Source organism: Lonchura striata, chromosome 4 (assembly GCF_050655825.1).
Source record: "Lonchura striata isolate lonStrDom1 chromosome 4, ASM5065582v1, whole genome shotgun sequence".
Lineage (NCBI taxonomy): Eukaryota > Metazoa > Chordata > Aves > Passeriformes > Estrildidae > Lonchura > Lonchura striata.
In genome coordinates this window covers 33,143,575-33,168,864 of record NC_140706.1, presented here as the reverse complement: position 1 = coordinate 33,168,864, position 25,290 = coordinate 33,143,575, and the positions used below count along the sequence as shown (strand labels likewise).

At 34.3% G+C, this 25,290-nt stretch overlaps 1 protein-coding gene across 31 annotated transcripts in view; it reads left to right on the top strand.

Moving 5' to 3' along the window:
- Positions 1-25,290, top strand: part of TENM3 (teneurin transmembrane protein 3) — a 1,286,597-nt gene that overhangs the window by 819,085 nt on the left and 442,222 nt on the right. For all 31 annotated transcript variants that reach the window (XM_085578773.1, XM_085578775.1, XM_085578777.1 and 28 more), the window contains one exon: positions 14,186-14,227. The gene's annotated coding sequence lies outside the window, so the exon portion shown is untranslated. The remainder of the gene's footprint in view (positions 1-14,185; positions 14,228-25,290) is intronic.

Below are 25,290 nucleotides of genomic sequence, written 5' to 3'. Positions count from 1 at the left end.
AAAATGCCAAAAACATATCCCAAATGGGTACCATTATCTTCTTGGATTTTTAAAAGTGATCTGTCTTTATCCAGACTGTGCACATTAAGCTAATTTACTTTAATTAGTTTTTTTCTCATTGTCTTAATAGGCATGTTGATAAGGTTTTATCTGGGAGGGGGAAGGGGGAATATTGGTTGGCTCTTTTTATTTCCTCCTCCTGATTATAGATGTTAAAATTTATTCATTGAATTTATTTAAGATTACCTGGAATCCTGACCTTAGATTTTCCCTGTTCATATTCTCTCTCTTCATTTATCAGATACAAACATACTGAATGATAAAATGTTTAGTATTTTTTTAGAAATGTAAGGCACTTGTACTTTGGCTGATTAGCTGATAATTAGACAGAATGACATCTTAAGCTGTGCTGCAAAAAGGAAGTTTGATCTGGACATAACAAATTAATTACTTCCTAGAACCATTACTTGTGTCTCTCGCTTCAATAGAATATCCATGAAATAATGCTAGTCTTCAAGCAATATTAAGAACAAAATACAAGAGTATCATCCACAGGTAGTTGTCTGATTTTAAGATCTAGGTTCAGCCTTCTAATTTAAATACAAAGTTAACTGCTTCCACCTATTGATGTAATTGGGAGAACCTGTGTAATTGATAGCAGGGGAAAGCTCCTCATCTAGGTCTTTGGAATTACCCCAGGAGATATATAAATCACTCTATTGGCTGTTCAATTGAGTTTCTGGTCTGTTATTGCTGAGCTACCTGCAGTCTGCATGTGTGAAGTTTAACAGAGATTTTTTTTCTCACTCTGCTGCCTTTAGAAATATTCTTTATTGATCTGACAAAGTTTGCAAAGGTATGACCAGTGTTTTGACAGCACTCCTGAGGGGCTATTCTTTTATTCTGTAAATTTTCTTGCACAGAATGTGATAAACCAAACCATTAGTGTGGTTTCAGCAGATTAGACTGTCATTTGCTCCTTGATTTTCCAAATACGTTTAAGATTCAATGTGAATATTTTGCAATATACAAAAGACAACTTGATGTCTAATTTATGTTACTGGATGGATAGTTCAATTTTAAACCAGCATCTTCACACAGTCTAAGAATCAATACTACAAAGATGGCACAGAATAAGATTACATACAAATTTATGACAGTAGAAATATCCCTTCATTAAGTAAAATTGTACAAATATGGAGAGTTTTAAAGGTGTCCAGACTTCTTCATAAATTAAAACTTGGCTTTTGATAGCAATTCATCAGAAAAGCATGGAATTTAGTGATGAAAAAATAGTAAACGCTGAAGAATAAATCCCTGATTCAGTGGATTCAATTGAAAGCAAGAAACTTCAATTTCACTTTGGATGCTATTAAAATAACTTGATCTTACTTCTCATTCTTAAGCATTTACTTGAAGAATGCTATAAAATGGTATCTATTTTTAAAGTAGTTTATCAGTTATGCATCACGAAATCAAGTCTTTATATTAGGTCAAAAATTATTTTATAGTCATGGAATTAAATTGTACTCAAAGTAATTATAAAGAATTCTGGGTGCCTAAAGTATTTTTATAAAACAAATCTAAAAGAGGACAGGATTTTTTTTTTTTTTTGTCCCTATTATGGTAGTGTATTGGTAGCTTTGTATTATATCATGTTAACATAATTATTCATAATTCAACCAGAGTATTTTCTTTCATTGAGTCTATACTTTCTGCTACAGGAAAGAAGTTAATTAGGTTTCAGACTACTGAATTACAAACCTATCACACATGTCATTTTTCAGAAGGTATTTTTTACTTTGCCCTCCTGAGTTGAATTTTACTAGGAAAATTTGTCTCTTTCTTGAAGGTAAAAAAAAATTTAATTATACAGAGAATACTCAATAACTTGTTGACCAACATAACAAAATGTAAATGTTGAATCAGAGACACATTTCATACTTTTAATAACAAAAATCAGCAGAATGTCAACTGGTAATTTTCATTGCTGAAGTCCTTTCTTTCAAATGAAATTGAAGTTGAAACATTGTTGAACTGAAGGTGCAAAAAACTTTTAAGTTAGAATAAGTCAGGCAAAAACCATCCTATATACTGTGCATGAGTGTCTGTGTATGTGTGTGTAAATATGTTTTCATTACACTATAAAAATCTGATATTTTTAAGCTCTATAATATGTGCACTTTTGAAATTCTGCTTCGAAGATATTTTTCAATATATCTATTTTTTAACAATAGATAAGAAGAAAAATAAATTAATAAAATAACCCAAAAACTGTACATGTAAGACTGACAGTTCAGTTTTGCTATGCTGAATTTGGTGTCTAATTTTGCAGAATATCTTTCCAAAGCCACTATCTGTAGAAGTTACCACTATCTGTAGTAGTAAGAATTCAAGAACAGAGCAAGTATGTACAGCCAATTCCATGAAATAAATCACATTTCTTGAGAGTAGCACCTGAGTTCTCCCTAGTTCTCACAAAAAGTTTTGGGGGTAACTTTCACAATTTTAAATGACATGCAAGTGACATACCAATTTTATGTCATCTGCCTCTCAGTGGTGTGATTTGTAATTAATTTAGACTTCTGCATCTAATATTTATTGAATAAAATCACTTGTCATAATGGAAATAACAATTGAATGTGATGACATTGAAAAATAAATTAGTGTTAGAAAATAAGTCTTGGGATTTCCTCATGAAAGCAAAAGCATTCCAAGGCAAATGGCATAAGGAGCCATAAGTATTCCAGATGGTAAATTGTTTCCTATATGACATTCAAATTTATCTCTAAAAGATCAGCATTTTTTATACATTCATAAGATCTGCCTTGTCTTTAGCTTTTCAGTATTGAAAAATACTTTTTTCAGGGATGGAAGTCTGTTACAACTGAAGAAGTATTTCTGAAATTTGTATGCTGATTATCTGAGCAAAGAGTTACTGGGTTGTTGATGACATTGGAGGTGGTTATTTTGCAATTTAAAATTAGAAAATCTGAATACGTCAATCTATGGAAGTTTCAGTATAAAACAGAGAACTGAAAGCAAGTCAAAGATTGAGAATTTATAAGCCTTTACTGTTTATTAGCTTTTACTGTGTTACATCAAGGTGTATGGTTGTCTTAAAATCAACTGTTATAATTGATTCTCCTCAGCTTTTTCCAGATGTTAAGCTTCTTGTTCCTAACAGAAATATTATTTATATATAATCCTTATTGGTAAACTTCATCCCATTTCTATTACACAGTCTTCAAGGTCATCCACTCTTTCCTGTACGATCTCACAGTCATCTTCTGTATTGGAGCACCTCTTCTTACATTATGTCATCCATAAATGTCATCAGCATGCTCCTACTAGTTTTCCTAGCAAGACCACTAATGAAAATATTAAATTATATAAGTGAAAAATCAGGCTCTGAGAAACTCATCCATGGCTGGCTTTCACCACTTTGTCAGCTATCTTGCCTTCAGACAATCCCTTACCTATCCAACCTCTATGACAGTAAGCTCCGTTAATGCGGCATCCTGTCAGGTTACTAATGGTGATGAATGAGGGCTACTGTATTTCCTATTTTGAGAAAGAAAACAGGTATTTTATTAAACAGAGGGGCAGGTTAGTCTAGGTTTTGATGCATGAGATAAAAACACATTGGGTAGAACAAGTAAGAGACTTCTAAAGAAAGAGTACAAGAAGAATATCCAGGCAATTCCTCCCTGTGTATTCCTGTGTTCCCTCCCAGGCAGTGGCTTGGAACCTTGTTACATCAGAGGTCTGACTCAGGTTGTGCTCAAAGCCTATTAATGAGTCCACTAGATCTTTTTAATTATTATTCAGGCTTTTGCAGTTTGTTGTCTTGTGATGGTGACTTGCACAAATTAATTATGTTTTTTCTTTGGAAATCATTGTGTTTATGAGAACCTCTCTTGTAGTATTAGAATTGAAAGATTCCTATTCCAATATCATAGTAATGAAGATTCCCTTTATGTTGTTATATAGGCATTTATCAAATGCTTCTTCAGTTATCGCTTTTTCAATCTGATAAACTCTGGTCCATTCTACCATCTTTTTATATGGAATGACTTCAAAGTCTCTGTCTATTTTTCCTGCTTTTTTTTTTTTTTTTTGCCTCGTTCCTAGATCTTATGGGTTTTTTTTGATTGATTGTTTTGGGGTTTTTTGAGATAGAGCAATCAGATATTCAGTCTTGAACATAAAGTGTGTAGATTTAATGCATTTAAAAAAATGTTTTCTGCTCTGTTTTATGGTTGCTTTGGTTTTTTTGCCCCTAGTAATTTCCAATGTTCTAATTCTGCTTTTTTGACTGGGATTTGAAGCTGGTATTTTCAGAGAACTAGCCACAATTAGTCTCGTATTTTTTTTTTAAAGCAGAATTTACAATACACTATTTTGAATGTATAAGAGGGGTATTTATTTCCACAGGGACTGTGTTCTATTTATTGACACCATTTCACTCATTCTTCTGTGTACCATTCACATCTGTTTCAAATAGCTGTCCCTCATGAAACAGCTTATCAGAGAGGACTCTTGAATTATGTGTTCCAAGAGAAATCCCTGATACCCTTATTATTAAGGGGGTCACAGTACAGTAATGATGGACCTTTTAAAGTACCCTTAATTAGTAATGTTGAGGTAAGAAATGTTAAATTGCAGTGATGTAGAATTGCCACCCTGATACTGCCACACTATGCAATTGAAATAAGTGATCTTTAATTATCTTTAAAAATCATCATGCTAAGGAAGGATGTGTTTAAGACCGGGTTGGATGGTGTCCTGAGCAACCTGATCTAGTGTGTGCTATCCCTGCCTATGGCAGGAGGTCAGAATTAGATTCTTTGAGATCCCTTCCAACCCTAACAGTTCCATGATTATATGGAATATACCTGGGACCTGGACAGTTAGATTCCATATTCCTATATAGCTGAACAAAAACTTGCCTACAAAATAAACACCAAGCTCTAAAACTGAATTGTCTTCATTTTGATCCTTCAGTTTTTATTCACTCTACTTTCTAGTGTCACCTTTTTCATAAACGTGAATTTTCAGACTGCAAGTGATGTGAGGCAGTGTTGGTTTTCTGGGGGTTTTGTGCTGGTTTTCAATTTGGTAGAGTTGTAACATTTTCAGGACATTTTTTTCTTTTAGGACATTTTAGGACATTTTCTCTTTTATTCTCAGAACATTTTCTTTTTGTAGTCCTACATATTATTATATAGTTATGTCTAAGCAGTTTGTTCAGATTATCAGAAAAAAATTCATTAATGTCAATGGAGAATCAAACTGATAATGAAAGATATGTTATCTTTCAACATGAAGAAATTAAATAAAATACCATACCAGTTATGCCATGGCATAATAATTGTTGTCTTTTGAAGTTGCCCCAAATCCAAGTGCACATTAAAGAATAATCCAGAAATCAAGCTCTATTTCTTCAAATACCCTTCTTACCCTTGTTTTTTGTAAGACTAAAGTAAAAAGATCAGAAAATATACTAAATTATCTACCTTTAGTTATAGAAATCTCTATATTATCAGTAGGAAGATAAAATATATATAAAATATAATATCTATTATAAATATATGGTATAAAAGATCTTCTGACAGCACTTGACTGTATCCACCACCATTAATCCAGTGATGGTGAAAGAGTTTAATTTAATTTGGTAGAGATTTCCTCACTGATTAATTTCTTTTTTGCCAATGTATTTTCTGTATACCTCAGTGCACAGACACCTGTATTAGGTTTCTAATGCTGCATGTACACATAACAAGAAATCTCATCTAAAAATCCTTTGAAACATAGTTATTTTCCCACATTCTAGATGAACATGTTCATTCTTGTCTGTATTAATTAAATCTGTATTGAAAAAAATTAATCAGACCTTGCTTTGTTTTACAGGAAACATGAGTTTTTTAAACTATTTCAGACCAGTAAAAAGACATAAATTAGATATAGTCTGTGAGAAGTTTTTCAGAATAGATGAAATTTTGTACTGAAATTAATACTATATTTTCGCCTTCTTTTCTATTGGTGTTTTACTCATGATAATGTGATTTGCCCTAGAGATGTACACAAGGTATATATGCCATTAGGAGAATAGAAATTCTGGCAGTAAAAATCACAATTCATAAGCAGAAGCATTAGTACTTTTGTGTAAACAATGAAAGTTGGTCTTCGGTGTTCCTGTCACTGCAAACTGCAGTAGGAAGGTGACGACTCCAGCCTGCCTAATGTGGCAGCGAGTGCTGATTTTTTAGCAGGTAATGTTGTTTTCTGATGAATCACACACATGCATAACTTGCTGTCAGTTTGCTCTAATTATTGTAGATCATCTTCATGATGTGCCACTTGCAACCTAATGTATTATGATAGTTGAAGTAATAAGTTCTGGTTATAATTGGTAGCCCACTATTGATATGGGTAATAGATCTCTCCTGTGAAATACAAACAGTAACTAGATGCACAGCATGCAGGTGAGTTAAGTGCCTACACTACCTCGGAAGCAGCAGGTATTCTTCATGACTTAGTCTCCAGACACATTTTTCTGGAAGCTCAGCATATCTCTAATTGCAATTATATTTTGTGTCCATCTTGTCTCAGATCTTAGAAAAGGGGTTTCTGTGTATAAATATTTAAGTATGAAAGTAAAAGGCAATATCAAGCAATTTTCTGCAGACTTATAGAAATATAACTGGCATAGATCTCTTCACAGAATTCCAATTTATATTATTAGAGTTGGTCTCAAGGATAAAGAAAAGAAAGATAAAGAGGAAAATCAAATCTTTAACCTGGAAACTGTGAGCTACATTTTGACGTGGCAGGTCTTCATATTACATATTTAGTTCAGTGTAATCAATGGCATTAATAAATCAGTGCACTGGCTGAATCCTGAAAAGATTGTATCTCTCACACAATTAATTGATTTTTGTATTCTCCATGTGAACACAGAAACACCATAGTTAAGTGCACAGTTGGTGTAATATTGACGTTTTTAAAAATATTTAGTCTCTAAGTGTCCAAGGTTGACAAAAGCAGTTACATTCCACTGTTTTCTATCAGTAATCATATTTTCCTTAAGCATTAGTTTCCCCCAAAGCACTTATTGGATTTAAAGGCCTACCCTATTTTACATATTTTATTCAAAACTTCCAGAATAATCTGGAGACAATATTTACATCTTTGCAAAGTACTATTAGAGAGTTTGATTTTAGAAATATATGCTTGAGGCATATATTTGTGGTTCAGCATAAGCTTTTTAAATATCTCACTTGGTTTCTTTCAGTAAATCCAGTTATAGGTGTTGAAGAGCAGACCATCAAAACCTTTAAAGGCTTAGTCCTCATTTCTCATCCTCACTGATTTACACCTTCCTAAAAAGACTTTAAAAATAAAAAGAAGTGCAAAGGACATTGCATCCAAAACCACACACAGGTTTAGCCTAGGGTGGTTATCTCTAGGTTTAGTGAAAAAGGTCTCCTTTGACTTTGTATATTTCAAAACTAACTTAGACTTGGATATTACTTTTCTGACATCCATAGCAAGAAATCTTTGAAAAGAATAAATTACATTCTACTGTATTCTATTCATTTTTATTTATTTGAGCCTTTTAAGTTACTTATAAAATATGACAGCAGTTCTTAGTGAATTTTCTGCTCTAATTACAACTTACCTAATACTAACCTGATCACCTACCAGACAGTGATTATATTTCTGCATAACTTGTAAAGTTGGTAGAAATATATGACATAATCCCAATTAAATTATTTGAAAGAAATTTGACATTCATTACAATTTATAAGTTTAATAGAAATAGTTAAGTAGCTATCACACAATTAATACATAGATAAAGTATAATGGGAAAATGATGCAACTTGTGAATCTGAAATGGAAGAGTTGGACATTTTAAAATAGCACTTAAGCATCTGAATTAATTATTGTGTGTTAATATGTCTGGTTTAAACACAGGAACTGATGAAATCAATGTACCACTTTCAGTGATGCCAGGAGCTGGATTGAGGGGACAAAAATCACTTCATGTTGCATCCTTACGCTGGGATCAGCATTGGGGTCTAATAGCAGGGATCCTGGTACTGCAAAATGTGATTTTCAGCTTCTTGTCTCTTCTTAATAGTACTCCTTTGCTGAGCCAGAATTTAATCTCAAAATTTATTGAAAAAGTAATTATTTAATTAGTCAGTGATTAAATAGAGTTCCTTTAAAAGCCAGACCCCACTGAATTGACAATAATTTGTGATTTTAGACATTTAGAGTACTAAAATTTTCTGACAACTGGCTTTCAAATACATTTTCTCAAAACTGGCAAAATTTATTCTGCTAAGCATTCAGTGGTAATCTATGGTCATATATGCTCATCATATCATTCTATGCACATTGGCTGTTCTCAGCTTCATGTGAATATTGATCATGATCTATAGAAACACAATTAAGGAAAGGGCAGAAAAGATATTTTTGCATTTAATAATTATCATGATAAAAATTTAAGTACAGTAAATGTAAAGATGCAGTCTTTATATTCCTCAACATTGCCTTCTCATATGAAGTTCTCTTTTCACTTTTCAAGAATATATATTGACTTTTGCATGTCCAACCTTGCCAGATATTGGTATCAGCAGCAAAAAGATTTGTATTCCATATAAACAGAAAAAAACATTCTTGTGTTTAAGAAATAAATCCATGTAAAAAAGCTGAAGCACCCTTTTGGTTTATGCTTATATAGAGTTTTGTTGAAAAGCTAATAAAAGTGTACAAATTGTTGTGGTTTTGTTCACAGTAATTTAAGCAATTAAATATCCTTTGTGCTTTTAAATTCTTTTGCATTTATCCTCTTTTTTTTCCATGCTTTACTCTTTATTTTCTATTTAAAAAAACAAGTAGATATTTCATAACAAAAGTGTAGTCTGTCTACGTGTTTGGTTTGGATAATGAACTTTGAGTGGGATAATGTGAAAAATTTGCATGGTGTGGGTGAACATAGAATTGAGGAAAGAGGTCTTTTGTTCAAAAGAGCCGAACTGTAGCATGAACTTCATACTTAGAAATAGTTTCAGCTGTGCCAGGTTTGATATGAAGATGGATGCACAGTGCTCTAATTATTACACATATTTTCAACATATGTTTTCATTATATCACAGAGAGACCTGTTCTTTAATGATGCTTCTTCTTGTGTTACTTTTCCTGTGATACCAATTATTTTAAGCATGTATGACAGGTAGCTGGCATCTTCATAGCATCTCAGCAGGTTTTACCAGTAGCACTGTGAACATGAAAATAATATGTTAAGAATCTGTTCTGTGGAAAAGGATATCATAGACATAGAAAAAGCACTGAAGAACCTTTAAGAAAAAACCCAGCAGTCATTCATAAGTGAAGTACATAGTTTCTAAGTAATTACATGTTGAGGTTAAAATGTTGCCTTTTCCAAGGCTGTCTTTCAAAACTGTTCAAATTTAGTATCATGAGCTCTACTGAATGCACATCACTGTTAATATCCAAATTAATTAACAGCATGTTGAAGTTCCATAGAGACCATATAGATATACTTCTGTTGCAATTAAATAAAAAAATGTGGTTTTGTGTAGAAGGTGGTAAATCATAATTACTAATATACTCTTCTGTTATTGGGTTTTACTGTGACAAGGTTACAGAGTGTTTGGTTTTTTTCACACAGGCATCAGTGTAAGAATTCTGTACAGAACAATCCTGTACATTGTTATTGAAGATGTATAAAACTGAATTTATACAACTATAGATATAAGTAACTAGTTATACATAACTATATTATTTTATACATATTTTTCCATTCGTTTGTTCTATAAACTATATATATGATTATAGTCCTGGCACCACTGGGATTATGGCAACAGATTACTGTTTACCATGACAGGCTGTAAGGGCCATCCTTTCATACTGCATGAGGCTGGTTCTGAGAACCTAGTGTTATTTATTCTCCACTGAACTGCAATTTTTGGCTGTTAATAATTTGTTTGTTACTAAGAACTTTGGATCAATTTGCCAATGATTCAACTCAATAAAAATGCTCTATGTTATCTTTGGCTCAGGTCTTTTCCTGGGTGTGTATCTAGGAATGTGGCTTAAATTCAACTTAGAAAAGAGGGTTAGTCACAGTAGTCAGGATGCTTCTTTGGTTTGGTGTTCATTGTCTAGCCCTGTCTGTTCTGTTATATATTATTTGTTCTGTGTGGAGGGTGCCATTTTGTGAGAAGGTGCTTACCTGCTTAGTTTCTGTGCCATAGATTGTTCTTAGTTAGATAACATCAACTGTACATAATGCTAACTCCTCAATTTGCAAAAACTTGAGTCATTGTTGCTTTGGGTTCTTAAGAGTCCTTATCAACAAAGGCAGAGAAAGAATGTTTATATGGGAAAAATCACTACCTGTTTTTACCATCTCAGCATATAACTTAGCAAAACAGAATGAAATTGCAGTTCAGTGTCCTGAAACTGAAAACTATTTTTCTGATGTGGTAGGTATTCTTCTCCAGTTCAAAACAATATATGCTTTCTCTTAGATATTAGCATAGCAATATAATCACTCAAGATCCAAGCTGGTAGATCTTTAAAGTTGATAGTCAAACAGATAGGACGTGCTGGATAATTTCAGTGTTTTATCTGACAGGCAGCAGTAAAATTTTATAAGCTTGAGTCTTTTTTTTTTTTTTTTTTTTTTTTTACATGAAATAGAATTGATGTTTTCCATCTCTTCTATCTTCAATTTTCTCCCTGGGATGAAAGGTTCCATCTGAGAATGTGTAATAAATATTCCAGTGATGAGTGGTAAGCAAGAATCACTGGCTGTCTGCTAGAAACCAATGCCATTGCATTCCATGTGTTCTATATGTATTGAGTCCTGCTGCCTTCTGGAAAGGCATCTGAGGTGAGGCAACTGTACTGCTGCCCTGCTGCCTGAACCAGAGTAATATGTTATTTTCTGTTGTCTTCTTCCAGAACCCAGTTAGGAACAACTGGATGCAATTTTAATTTTCTTGTTGAAGATTGACAGGTTTTGATAAAAACAAGTTCATTTTCTTACACACCAATACCCTCCACAATGCTGGGAGCCTTTTGCTGGGTCTGCTGTGAGAGGTTGTGCATGAGCTGAGCTACTATAGATTAACTGCCAGAGAACATTTCCTTTTAAAACCAGCACACTGCTTAGTTGGACTGAATCAGGTGAAACTGATGAATTCCACATCTGAAGCACCTTAGAAAGAGCTGATCAGGGATGAGCCTGTGTTGCTATTTGTTGCATTTTGGCTGCTATTTTCAGTTTTCCTTCCCGTGTTTCTGAGGCCAGAACTCTTTGATCATGCTCCAGTAAATGAAGATCAGAGCATCAAAGGGAGTTAAATATGTTGGCAGTGAGTGTCACCAAGCTTGACTTTCAAGTGTGCAGTGCTAAGAATATATTCAGAAATGCTCATTAAGTGAATCAGGACAGTTAAGCACCTAAGAAATGGAATCATGAAGGGAAGACTTTTGAACACAAGATCATCTAAATCTAGAAAAAGGAAGTATTCAAGACATCAGATATAGAAAGTTTTATGCATTTTCTTAAATGAAAATACTTTTATTGACAGTTGTAAAGCCATAGCTTAGAACTTGTTCCTGCAAGTGATAACATAAATAGAAAACACAAGGATGAATATTTCAGGTTTGCCTTCTAGCTATTTGCTGTCTGGGGTTCAAGTGCAGGCTGTGTTAAGGTATATGGTGTAGGTACTCTGCAATGGATAAAAATGCTTAGACACTCAGCTGGGAAGTTAGATACAAGTCTGTTTGTTTTGTAGTTGTGTTTACACCAAACACAAAGTTTCTCACATGGTGTGACTCAATGATTTGGTAACTATTCACCATGCATGACAACATTTTTAGTATTGAGCCTTTAGATTTTCAGGACCTTGCCCTTACATTGCTACAATTATATTTTCAGTATCTATCTTCCTTTACATTTATATTGTCTGTACAGTCAAACTGTGTATTCATTTGTATGTATGTCTGCACATATTTTAAAAATATATATTCACAATCCAGGATTTAGATTAGGGAGGCATATGTTGCACCTCAGTAACACATGGGAGAGTTTTCACTGACTTTTATTACCCAGTTTTGTATTTACAGATACCATAGAAAATACTTTTCATGGTTCAGATAGAACTTGGATGCACAAATCCCATATCCACCCACTTTTCAGGCTGCAGAGAAAATCAGTCTTATGATCTGATGGTAGTATTTACCCTTTTTTCCAGAAGTTAGAAATAGGATGCTTATCCTCTTAACTCTGCCTGTCAGAAGTTTGGAGACAATATTTAGAATTGCTTTCCAGCTTGTTCTGGGTTAACCCAGGTAGGCAGCCAAGTTCCATGCAGCCACTCACTGCACCTAGGTGAGACAGGAAGGAGAATCAGAAGGGTAAAAGTGAGATGTCTCATGAGACAGAGACAGTTTAGTAGGTAAAGCAGGAACTGTGAGCACAAGAAAAGCCAAGGAAGGGATTCATTCATTACTTCTCATCAGCAGATAGGTGTTTAGCCATTTGCAAGAAACCCAGGCTTCATCACGCACAACAGTTATCTGGGAAGCGAGTATCATAACTCTAGTCATCCTTTCCTCCTTCTCCTTCCCCAGCTTTTTGGCTAAGCACAATCTCATATGGTGTGGAATATCCCTTTGGTCAGCTGTCATCTTCCAAATCCTGGCGTCCTGCCAGCTGGCTCGCTGCTAGCTACTATAAAGAAAATTATTTCCAGAAAACTCTCTAGACAAAAAAGTACACTACTATTATTTGTACTGATTGTATTGATACCCCTCCTTCTAATTCCTGGGTCAGTCAGTTGAACACATACCTTTAAACAGAAAAAAAATCCCAGAAAATATTCAGCTTTTACACTTGATCTATTTTGCTTGAAATAATAAACTTATAGGTGAAATGCACCTTCATACCACATTTTTAAAATGCGGACAGCAAAATGAAAACATTTTGTCAAGGAGGAGAAGTATTTACACAAATATAAGAAGTGTGGGTTTTTTTCACATTCCAACCATCATCATAAGTTGTTGTTATCATTGCATAATCACAGATTCATTAAAATCTCAGAGAAAAAATTGTGTAGTCTGTTTGGATTGTTTGAAGAGGAGTTCTAGAAACCAAAAATTATGGCTGTTCATTTTAAGATACACTGTACCTTTTTTCTTCTTCCCTTTTTGGCAGATGTTAAAATGTGAACTTTATTGGAATGCGAGGGAGATAAGAATGAAATAATTTTCAGATACTTTTGTTAGAGACTAAAGAGCCACTATTTATTCCATATATCTATTTAATTTACAAAAGCTCCATCTTTATATGTGAAATTCTCCCAACTTCCTGATTATTAAAATTAAAAATCATTTTATAGTTTACTCCAGGACACTGTAAGCTTGCAGTGCCTATGAAAAATACTATCTGAAAATAGCTCTTTGTGTATATTCTAAGTGCCATTATGTTTGTTTTTCTTTAAAAAATAATCATTATCTTTTCCATATGTTTTATGTTTATTACTGTTAAATACATTGGCTTTGCAAAGCTATAGCAGTGGGATTTATAGTACATTTGCTGTTTCATACATCAACAAAATTGCAATTGAAAATTCATGTCAGCTGTGCTGAAGTTAGGTGGACCTTTCTCTTAAAATCTCAGAATACATGATCTGTTTTCCACAGTGACAGAAAGGAAGGAACATTTTCATGTGTGACCTGAAGGAATTATATGTGCAAGTAAATGAGGGACAATGAACATGGATCTCCAAGATGCCATTTTTACATTTAATATTCAACATGCAATTGACACTTCCATATGGTTCAGAGAAATAAAATTGCATTTTACAAGTGTAGTAACATGCCAGTCCAGCAGTAGCTGTAATAAATATTTTATTGCAGATAATCTGCATCTCATTTAGAGTTTAGGAAAGATACACAGTGTATGACCATATCATATATCACAATGCAAAAAGGAAAATAATAATGTAGGAAAAGATTATCATCTATCATATCCTGTCTTGATTTTTTAATCTACTGAGATATTCTTTAATGATCATTAAAGAATAACAAAATAAAAATATTTGACCAAAATCTTTGTAATCTGTTCTCATTGCAGATTCCTGGCTCATTAGAGATCCACTCACATGGAAAGCTGAAGGTAAGATCAAACATACTATAGCCTCAAGCTCTGGTGGGACCTATGTAATGCATTGGTGTTTTAAAGTGTCTAATGATGGAAGTATATACAGGTTTCTACTGACTTGCCCCCTTACAGTTTATGTTGCTGCTATAACAATGTACACCGAAACTAGTAGTATGGAGAAATTCACAGCACAAAACTTTAAGAGATATAAATACTATGTTCAAGAAGGAATATCCAGGATGATAAATTCTGTGCTTTGTTACCAGACTCATCAAGGATAGAACATAATTGACTAAATTATAGAAGTCTCAAAATATCTTATTAAATCTCTTGTGAGCATTTTCAAGTTTCCACAAGAAACTACAGTTGCCTATGTGTGCCTTATTGTGATGCTTTTTGATAATTTTTAGCCATGATGTCAACTCAGCTGAAATCACGTAAGGTCCCAGAACTCTGAAATGGTGTCCACTCAAAAATGTTTATTTGGCAGCAATCTGGCTGTGAGCAACCCTTAATCTGTCTGATCAGTATATACCTAGCAACTGCACTGTATTGAGCAAGTACATGGAGTTCGGGTTTTCTTCCTTTGGTATTAGCTCAGTGATTTTTCTCAATAGTAACCCAAGTCAAGTAATTTATAGCTTGTGAACCTCACAAAAAGGGTTCATTTACAACCATATTCTGCATCTTGTGACACCAAATGGAGTGTGTGTTCTTCTATATGCCTACAAAAGATTTTAGAACAGTGATCAGAAATGTGTTCTGCTCATTAATGTTTTTACAGTAGCTGCCTTAAAAGAGCTACAGTTTCCTAGAGCAAGTCATTCAGAATTCAACTACGCTCTTCAAGTTTAATAGGTTCAACTCTTTGAGTTCCCCTACCTCCTCCTGATTGATGGTTTGTTTCTTCTTTTAATACAAAATTCAGTAAAATTTCCCACAGTGAAAAGGGTCTTTTAATTATAAAACATCAGCGTGTGGGAATGATTCAATTTACACATCAGAAAAGCTCAGTTACTTGACCATAATTTATTTTTTGTGCTGATCATTTACAGACCACAGATTCTTCTTCCTCTGGCCCCCTCCCCTTCTCACTTTCTCTCATTCTATGTAAAAGAATAAAAATCTCAATGCCTTGTAAAGGGCTTTAGATATTGTATCACTTGGTCATCAGAACTAGAAGCTTCATTATCACACTTTTTTCTACCAGCTTTTATCCCTTCCTCATTTCCTAGTTAAGTTGTCATATTTAAGTGTGTTCTGTAATTGCTGAGTAATACAATTTTTTCTTGTATCTGACAAAAGGATGGCATAAGTAAGAAGGGGTATGGCATCTCACTCATGAAACTGAGATAAGAGATATTGGCAAGAAAAGATATTTGCAGTTCTAATGTTGCATATTAAACAACTGACCAGCTTTTTTTTTTTTTTTTTTTTTTTTAATATTAACTAATTAATATTGAACTTAAGGTCTGGAAGGGATGTACAATTTTCATGTTTCCCTGTACTTCCTCTATGTGGTATTAGTTATCCTTATTGTTTTATTGTCAGAATGTAGCTTAAGACTTGCATTGGTAGGTAAAACAGCATTTACTAGCAAAGCTTTGTAGGTTCTAAATGTGATTTTTCCTAGCTAAATCAGTAAAGTTAATCTTACTTTGTGCTTATTATGGCCATTAGAGAAATAAGCAGTAAAATTGTCCAAAATACCATTTATACAAATATTTTTAAAGATACTTACAGATATGTTCTTAAATTTGTTTTGGTTTGAATCAAATGTGATTTGTGACTATGTATTATTAGATTAAATTATTCTCATTTCAGAATGAAAAGTACATGTAGAGAAATACAGGTATGCACCATTTGTTCTAGGTTGTATATATAATTCTGGTTCAGTTGAATACTGAAGAGTATTTATTGGCTGGCTATTTGTTACTGTAGACATATGATCGCAATATCTACACTACTGAAATACATTGCTTTCATTGTTTGCATTTTTTAGCATTTAATTTAGTCTGTCTGGATGTGACAGGCTGGTCAGAGAGCGAGAAAACCAGATAAGTTTTCTCAGGATCAACTTGTGAGACTTTAGGGAGTTGCAGAGAAACAGGGATAGCTTGTTATTATAAACAACCTGCTGGTGGTATTTTCCTACTCTGTTTTCCTGTTGTTCTCAAATATTGTTTGGTAAGAAAGGTGTTTTTGTTAATTTTCCAGTCAGGTGAAATGTACTGACTTATGACCATCTGGTCTGTCTGTATCAGAATAGTCAGAATAGAAGAGAATTTTGTAGTAAAGAGAGATGCTGTGCAAACCAGCCTTCTGGTGAGTCTGTGTTGTTTCTTACTCAACAGCAACAATCCTGTTTTCCGCTTTGGAAGGAATGTATGGATGGTACTCTATTAAAATATGTGAAACTTGGGAGCAACGGTCTAATTCTTCCTCTAATTCTTTTCAGATATTTGAAGGTGTAATAATTGAATAAATAAAGGATATTTCCTTTACCCCTGAATTAGTTCCTATACTAACACAGCCAACACAAATGTGTGTTTTGTAATGTTCCTATGAGAGAGAAACTTAAAGACTATTGTCATAATATCTGTCCCTGTTGCTGTTTTGAATTGCTTTTATGTAGAAGAATAAATGTATCCCTGGATTAGATCTGAAAGCCAAAACAAACCATGTTTTTGTATAATGGACCAATGTAAGATGGTCTTTTCCAATGTCCAGAGGTTAAAGGAATTCAAATTGATTTTTAAAATCTAAATTTCCTCTACTGCAGTTTTCTCTAATTCACCTGTAACTTCCTGTATCCTGCTCAGTAAAGGGAATAATCTTGACCACATGAGAACAGTAATATAGGTATGCATCTTAACACTAAATAAACTCAGTTTTTATTTCCAGAAGATAATTTTTTTAAAAAGTTATGATCCCCAAGGAAATATCAGGCCATTGTATCTTGCATCTGACTGTCATACCCTGCTGAGTGAATGCTCACATACAAGACCTCACAAATACTTATGCAGAAGATGGATTGTACTTCTCTTACACAAAGCTAGCATCAGATATATACATATATGCTGTGATTTAGTCCATTCTTTTTTTGTTGTTGTTTGTTTGAATACAGTTGAACTCTTTTCTTCTTCTACATCAGTACACCTGAAGCCACGAATAGGTAATGGCTTCAAATGATTTCCAAGGCTGGTACACTATTAAATCATTGTGTGTCCTGAATGATGTGACCAACCCCTCAGTACTCCTGCTGCTGGTGCAGAGCTGTCCTGTGATGATGCACCTGGTTCTTCTTGGGGTTCTCTTGGTACTCCCCATAATGGCTTCCAGGTCTGTTTCATTGACCAAGTAAGCCCTGTAGCATTATTCCCAGTAAGTCTGTGTTTCTTCAGTTGTCAGTAGATCCCAATAGTGTAACTCCTCAGCAGAAATCTCAGCTGTAGGGAGTAAAAAAATGTCCTGCAATTTTTAATATGTTTAAATCCCTGTTCTTCCAGACCTCTATCTTATGAGCATTTACTATGGTAAATAGTAAGCTAAAATCAATAACTCCATACAATACATTATTTCCAATGAAAGTCTTTGCTCACAGTTTTTATCATTACTTATTTCTGATAATTTATTTTCAACTTCTCCTTTGGCTTAAGTACTAGCATTTTGTATTAGTTGTATTCAGGACAGTAAAATGGTGTTGTATGCTGTGTTAAAGGCTGCATTTTTAGTGGAGATTTCGATATTTAATAGATGTTCTAATGATAACGTTTTATAGCAGAAGTTATTGTCACAACCTTTCTTTATTTTCCTTTCATAACAATGTACATGAGTGTCTGTTAAGACTGCAACATTCTCACCCCAATACAAAGAGCTTGTGGTTTCCACTGTATTGTATAAATTTTTGGACATCTATGGATTTTTTCCTTTAGTAGGTAAGGATTACAGTGACTTACTCTCTCCTGTTGTAACTTAACTATGTCTGTGCACTAAATATTACAGCATCCCAGATCTGTGCCTAGGGTAGTGCTACATCAGCACAATCCAGGATTTTCAGTACTGTCTTTTAGGACCTTCTACTGTTTGGAAAAACTTGATTTTAGTTCTGTGGCTTCCTGGCATTAATAGAGATGTTATTCAGTCTAGGATCAGAGAGTAAATATCCCAGGTGCTAAAATCTAGAAAAAGAAAATACTGTCATTGCCCTTGTGTAAAAAATTTATACTAACTAGATAGTAGAATAGTAATAGTAGTGTTTTACTTTCTATTTATAAAATCCGGCATTTTTTTCAAGAAAGATATTTACAGTTGAATAGAATTTGGGGTTTGTCAAATATTATGAATGCAGTTGAACTAATTTAGAGCATGGGTGTTTTGAGTAGTGTACAAAAAAAACAATTATTTTCAAGCCAATGAATTATTGTTTCAAAAAAGCATTTTGTTATTTTCCTTCAAGAGATTAAAATTGTGGTCTGTTATGGCTCTTTGAACAAGCTTATAAGGCTAATTTGTGATAGATTTTGCACTGTGATTTTTAGTATTTAGTCTATTGAAACCATCTAACTTGAGTAGCCCAAGGAAGCTAAGTCAGGAAACATAGAAATCAAGAAAACCTGAAGCTGGTACTTCAAGGTGAACCAGAAGCTACTAGAATTCAATTTTTGTTGAAAGAACAGAGTATTTTTCTTGAAAGAGTAAAGGACTTTATTTTTTTCCCCAGCATTCTGCTTCTGTCTTAATAAATTTTGATTTCTGTATGTTTTGTGTAAAATACAAAACAACGTTTGAATTTTTGATTTTTCCATGAAGTTTAATAATCTCTATAGGAAAGGGTAGATTTTTCTGAAAGGGAAATTTGACCCGCAGGTCAACTCTGAAGAAGTTTGAACCGTATTCTTCATTTAACAGGAAAGGACATTTCCATGCATGGTGCACTTCTGAGTTGATGGCAAACTGGTCTCAGGTTCAGATACCAGTTCAGATACGGACAAGAGGTTTTGCGCTGGCCCAGTGTGCTTGAGGCTACTGCACAAAATATGTTGTTCACAAAATTCATTTTAACATTATAGCAAGACAAGGAGAAAGGTGAACAGAAGCTTTATGGATGTCAGTAAGTTGATGATTGATCAAGGAGAGATCATCTGAATGATACAAGTCCATGAACCAGGTGAAACTTCCCAGAAATTAGGGAAATGGTTGATTGAGACACCCCAAGAATTTTTCAGCAGTAAATTAATTGAGTACCAAAATCCAGATGTGCAAAACTCCATGTTAAAATTGTAATACACTTGATATTAGCTGTGTCAGATACTACAAAACAGCATATAATATATGCTAATTTATTAATTTGTTAGGAACCAGTCACATGGGTTATGCTTTTTTATATAAAGTTAGGGATCTTCAAAGGGGTCCTACTGAGTTTTGGGAAAGTGCCCAAAAATTGCAACTCCAGCACATGTGAAGATCAATGTGACTGCACAGTTCTATTACAATTTGGATTTTTTTAAGTGGAACTTGAAACATAGGATTTCACACCCCAATTGTCAGAAACAATGTAAACTATGCTGCTTTTTAAAAGAAAAAAATAAATAAAGGATTGTATTTCCCTCCTCTGCTCAATGTACAGTTGATGAAAGTAGTTATGAATTTAGTGACTGAGGCTGAACCTGCTGTAAGAGACAATTCAAGCTACTTTCCACAAATATCTACAAATAGGATAACCATGCCTGAATACGAAAGCTCCAGGTGTGATTTTGGAGACTTCGCAAGTATTTCTGTTACTGGATACATATCTGTCATGTGGAAAAAGAGGTCTAATCTCAGCTGTAAATGCTGATAATTACATGCCACTTCCCTCCAAGCAATAAATGCTCTTTTGTCTATCTAGATTTTGTTATATGTTTTGCACAATAATTCCTAACAGCGCGCTATATCATTAAAATATCAAAATCCAGTAAGTCAGCTGGCAATAAATGGAAAAATAGAGATCCATAGCAAAGATTAGTGATATCTAAAAGTGGTTTATGGGTCCTAGTGGGATTCCTCCTTTTTTAACAACAAAGTGCAGAGTGAAAGAATATGCACAGCTTACTTTGTCTTCCTATTTCTTTTGATCTGAAAGAACAATCAGATAAGGCTGATTTCTGAAGACGGTTCAGAATGAACAGATCTCAGTTGCCCCCAGTGATAACCATCATTGTCAACAGGAGGCATTCCAGGTACTGACACTAGAGCCTTAAATGTTCAGATACTGAACATTTTATCTTTTATTTTAAAAACTACTGCTGGGAACTCTCTTTATAGAATGCAATGGATGATGAGTATTTAGAAGAAGAATGAACCCTGAAGGAGAATAAAGCTCAAGCCTCAGAGACCGTCACTGAACACCAGAAGGACAGAATAATTTAAGGTTACGGTGGGGAATTTCATGCACACAGAAAACGTGAAGCTGTGAAAAATAGAATTATAGAACTCAGGAGTTACAGTCTACAAAAAAAAATTAAAATTATTTAAAGACCCTGGCCCTAATGGGCTTTTGTCCAGGTTTGTGAACGTTCTGTCAGAGTTCAGCAACACCAAGTGCTTTTTCATAGGGAAGGCTCAGAACTGCTATATTTTGCAATTATGATAATTAAAGTTGAGGAGTCTGGATTACACCAATATGCAGAAATACTAACAGGAGCCTTCTGTAAGCCATATCATTTACAAGTGCTATCAGTCCCTCTACATGCAATCTTCAGCTCTCAATCGTTGAAGAAAAGATTGATTTTTGACAGGGTGTGACAGCTTGGTTTTACATGACTCAGGTACATTTTACAAAGCTCACTTAGCAAGGCACAATGCCAGGCAGTTGCTCTGAAAATTGATTGTTTACAAATGTAGAAATTATATTTTTCTAGTGTAATTGCTGTGCAATGCTGCTGATTTTTTTTAATTAGTAGTTAACTATCTTTGTGATAATCTACGTTAGTATTGATAGCTTAACAAAACCTCAGAAATATAAAAAAATACTATTATTATTAATCAATGATAACTAACTTTAAATGAGCTAATGAATTAATGATCAGAGGGGTTTTTAATGTGCTTTTCACTGCTACTGCAAAATACTTGTGAAGTATTTTGCACTATTTCTCTTTTAAATAATTTGCTCTACCTACTAAACCTGGATACTGAATCTAAACACAAAATTCTAATTAGAATTGGTTCCTGTCCCCTCACTGGTGCCATTCTTGCTTTCGTGGGTTTTGGATGAAGGCCTTTGTTTTTACTCCTATAACTTGAGAAGAGTTTAATTTCGGAGAGTTTCCAAATAGTAGCTCTACTAACATATGTGTCCTCATGGCAGAGAAGAGAAATATGGATTTATATAGATTGAGTCAAACCATACTGTTATTTTTGAGCATGTGAGCAACATTTCTTTTGTTTAAATCTAAAGAAGTCTTAAAATTATATAATTCTTACTAGTATCTGGCCAGACTTGAGTAGAAGGTAGTGAATCGTGTAGTCCAGTAGAATTTACCAGTGTTGATAGACCAGATTCAGGTACTGATCAGTTGATGACCTTGAGTTGTTATTATGAATGTCTGTGAGTAATAAAGAAGATAAATCAAAACATACATTTGAAAGTCACAGTCATTGACAAGTAGAATTAAAGGTCCCTTCTCTTCTTCCTCCCTCCAATACCTGGGTTTGTTCCTTCATCCTTAACGCAAGTTCCTACTTGTGTGAGAAGTGCATGGCTTTTATGGCACATTCAGTGTGTCTCCTGGGCTTGGCTCTTCCTTTAGCCACTCTGGAGGCCACACTGCCCAGTTTCCTAAGCACACAGGAATGCCTGTTTTTTCCCCAGGTCTCCTTTGTTGGTAAGTTACTGCAAGTTCTGACCTGTGAGAAAAATGCAGCTCTGTAGCTCTCACATATATCCCCCAAAGTAGATGGCAGTCTTTCTGCAGGCAGATCAGAGCAAGTCAAGTTAGGAAGCACCAAATTACTTTTGGGAATCCCACGTGTGTCTCTCTGGCATTCATTTTTTCTATCACTCAGCAGTGATATCTGTCAGGTAATGTTCCAGGAACACTGGTATAAACAAAGAGTTGTATGCAATGGGAGTGTAATTGCTTGGCACACTGCACAAAAATGGTTGCAATGATGGCAGGTATGGAATATGATTTCCCATTTATGTATCTTGAAACAATTTTTTCAAATGTAATGTACCAGGTGCAAAAGTAAAATGAAGAATCACTTTGGCTTGTTGTGTTTTACAGAACAGATTCAAAATAGATGTGTGTGAAGGCAACTGAAAACAGTGTAGAAAACATGTTGTGAATACCTGTACACTTTAAGATGGGTTCTAGGTTACATAGAATTCAATTTGTGATAGTGAACACATTTTAAAGAGAAGCACCTGAATTGTAAACCTGAAGAGACTGTTCTCTTTAAATAAGCATAATTCAAATTTAAGTCAGCTGGGACTTTAAGAATTTTGACAGGATTTGTGTTTATTGAGCAGATAAGCTTGACCATTATGCTGGTATTCTCTACTGTTAGCAGACATGCACCATTAGGTAACTGGAGACTGAAACTGCACTGTGGGCTTATATAAAACTAGAGAGCATCTTGCACTCAAAATACGTAGAGCAAAAACCTGATACAAAAACACATCCATATTTTCCCCCATCCAAAATGCCAAAGCTCTCTTCATGTAGTGAGTTTTTTATCAATGACACTGATCTGAAAGCCCACCTTGCTGATATTTTTTCACAACTTCAAAGCCTGTATATTGCTTTAATTTTTATGTTAAGTTATGAAGTATTGACATACTCTGTAGCCCTTCTATAACAGAGCAATATGAAAACCTTTCTTCCCATGCCTACCAGAGAAATCATTTGGGTTCAATGACAGGGGTGTACTAGTGATTTCCCTGTCACAGAGAACTGTAAATTGCAGCCTGTCTCCAGGATAGTGTTTAGACACATTCTGAGATTAATGGTTTTGTATAGACACTTTGGGCTTCAAATGATTTTGAGATAAGCTCCATCAAGAAGATTCTTCCAGTAAGAACTGAACTGAAAGTGCTTTGCATTTCAGCTATGTTTATATGTAACTTTGTTGGTGCAGGACAGAATCTGGTGTAAAACTGAAATGGTGTTTCATATGTTCCAGACTACATAAAAATTTTCGCCTCCAGATTAAACTCTTTGTGACAGATTTCTTTTCTTATGGTAGTTCTTAACACTTTCAGATAACAGCACTGAAACATCTTATTTACTTGACCGAGCAAATCATATCTTTTTTCTTAAAGGATCTCAGCTAGGAAGGAAGGTCTGTATTCTAAATTTAGGGAAGGGGAAACTAAGGTGTATTAATCTCCTGGGAAATCAATTTGAGAATGTGATAATTCATTCACTTTTCAGAATCTGAATTAGTAATTGATATGTGTTCTGCAGCAAATGAGATATTACAATTCAGGAACTCTAACTTTAGACAAAGGTAATTAATAAAGTTTCTTTTTTGTTTAATGGGGAAATGAGAAAATGTTTGTCAGAAAAATGTAATGAAAGTAGGCATTCCTTTTTGTGTGTGTTCTGTAGTCTCCTGATTTAGGAAAAAAAAAAGAAAAAAACCCACCCTTTATTATTTTTAATTGGTTTTCAGCTCTTCTAATAGGTACTAAAGGGGGTTTTCAGTAGAATTGTATAAAGTCAGATGCCACAGCAGTGGTGGAGCCATGGCAGAACAAGCATTATGGACTAAGTATTTCTGTCTTAAGTAACCTAAAGTTCCTCTTTCCTACCTCTCCCCCTGTACTAAGAAAGACAATCCCTTATTACTTAGGTAGGCTTTTAAAAAATATATTGTATTATTGACCAGATATACACCAAACTCTGACAATGTGTAGACCCCTTGTGTGACCTCAGGTAAGAATTTTCCTGTTGGATGGCACTCTGTGTCTGCCCTGTTCACCTTAGGATCAGTGCAGTTACATAACACCAGGTTTCTGAGTCATATCATGTATTTGAGGATAATTAGGAGGTCTTTTCAGAAAAAAAAAATTAAAAAGCTCTGCTTTGCAAAATGGTGTGCAGATTTGTTCAAACATTTATACAAATGTCTTCATGTTTTTTTTCATTTCAGTGTTTAAGTTTTTACCTATATGTGATTCTTATTTAAAATATGTGCTATCTAAACATTAAGATATAAAGAAGACTGAGATGAAAACAGATGGCTTTGAATAGCAGGTTGTAAGTTTATTAATTTAATATACCAAATATTAGATTGGTTCTGTGCAGGAAGTTACAGGACTCCTTCCATGACATCTCAGAGTAGATGCATAGTGTCTTCAGACAGCCTGCCAGTGATTTGGATGCTCTTTCTCCCCTGTGTCAAGTAAGTAACATAGAACCTGGTCATTACAGGTAACAAAGGCCTCATATTGTTGAAGGACCAGTATCCAGTAGGAGAATACATGAAAATTCCCATGTATGGGAGCAAACCAACTGGAATTTTTTTGTAGTGAGCATAGGCCCCAGCCTCCTAGTGACTGATTAGCAGCCATACTCTTTAAAAGCCATTAAAAAATAATAATAAAAAAAAATTAAATCCCTGTGTAAGACAACTAGATCCAAACCACACCAAACTGAAATGAATTTGGATGTGATTACTGAATAGAGCTACAAGGCTCAGAGGCAGAGCTCCTGTAGCAGTATTATAGTTCAGAGTTTATGTAGCAACTAGAAGTGAGTGGCTTCTGAAGCCCTAGGGTGAAGCTTAGATGATGAATGCAGGAAATTAATGTGTAACTTCTATTTCCCTTTGTCAGAGGGGAGAAGCCATCTTTCAGGAGAAGTCAGTGTTGTGTTACTCTGTAACATGCATGATTTTCTCCTTTAGAGATTGAGTTGCTCACATAATGAGGTAACCTGTGATTGCCTTCACTTGCTGAAAACTGGATAGGCAAGTGAGTATTTCAGTAAAAAAAAAAAAAAACAACCCAGAACTCCAACATAACATATTAGTGTCAAAATAATGCAACTGTAATAGCTTAACTTCTTTGTTTTAATGCAGCCATGGAATGT